This window comes from Galeopterus variegatus, unplaced genomic scaffold (genome assembly GCF_000696425.1).
Source record: "Galeopterus variegatus unplaced genomic scaffold, G_variegatus-3.0.2 Scaffold4045, whole genome shotgun sequence".
Taxonomy (NCBI): domain Eukaryota; kingdom Metazoa; phylum Chordata; class Mammalia; order Dermoptera; family Cynocephalidae; genus Galeopterus; species Galeopterus variegatus.
The window spans coordinates 1-532 of NW_007730156.1; the positions used below are offsets into that span (position 1 = coordinate 1).

The window sequence follows — 532 nt, forward strand, 5'->3', positions numbered from 1 at the left end:
CCAGTGCATAGTGGAGAAGACACGTTTTTGTTTTTGTTTTTAACTGGGTCAAATTTAACTCAAGCCTCTTCCTTCTTTTTTCTTTCACTTGCTTGGTCCCCTTCCCCTCGGTCTCTGTCTCCACACAGTCATTTCTAGGATGGCAATTGGGGAGCTGCAGAGAACAGGACTCAGTTCCCCTGCCCCAGTCTGAGCGCAGTGTGTGGGACTCAGCGCAGAGTCAGTTTTCCACAAGCAAGTTTCTATGAACGTTATCCTGCACTTTCCCTGAGCTCCAGCCCAGGCAAAAAGCAGGGAGCAGACGGGGGGAGCGGCCCCAGGAGAAGGACACCTGCAGGCGACGGAGCTCCGCGAGCAGCTGAGGGACCCGGGCCCTGCGTGACCTCACCATGGTGCGTTTTGGCCGCTACATTCTTTTTCAGTCTTTAGGTGCAGAGAAGGGAAGGAGGCGGGGAGAGATCTGAAAAGTCGGATGCTGTAGGGAAAGGAGCCGCAGGGGTCATCAGAGAGAGAGAGAGAGAGAGAGAGAGAG

General features: G+C 54.3%; 1 protein-coding gene across 1 annotated transcript in view; it reads left to right on the forward strand.

The window, feature by feature from the left end:
- Window positions 1-312: 312 nt before the first annotated feature.
- GUCY1A3 (guanylate cyclase 1, soluble, alpha 3) overlaps window positions 313-532 on the forward strand; it is a 61,862-nt gene continuing 61,642 nt past the window's right edge. The window contains exon 1 of the mRNA XM_008586613.1: window positions 313-392. The gene's annotated coding sequence lies outside the window, so the exon portion shown is untranslated. The remainder of the gene's footprint in view (window positions 393-532) is intronic.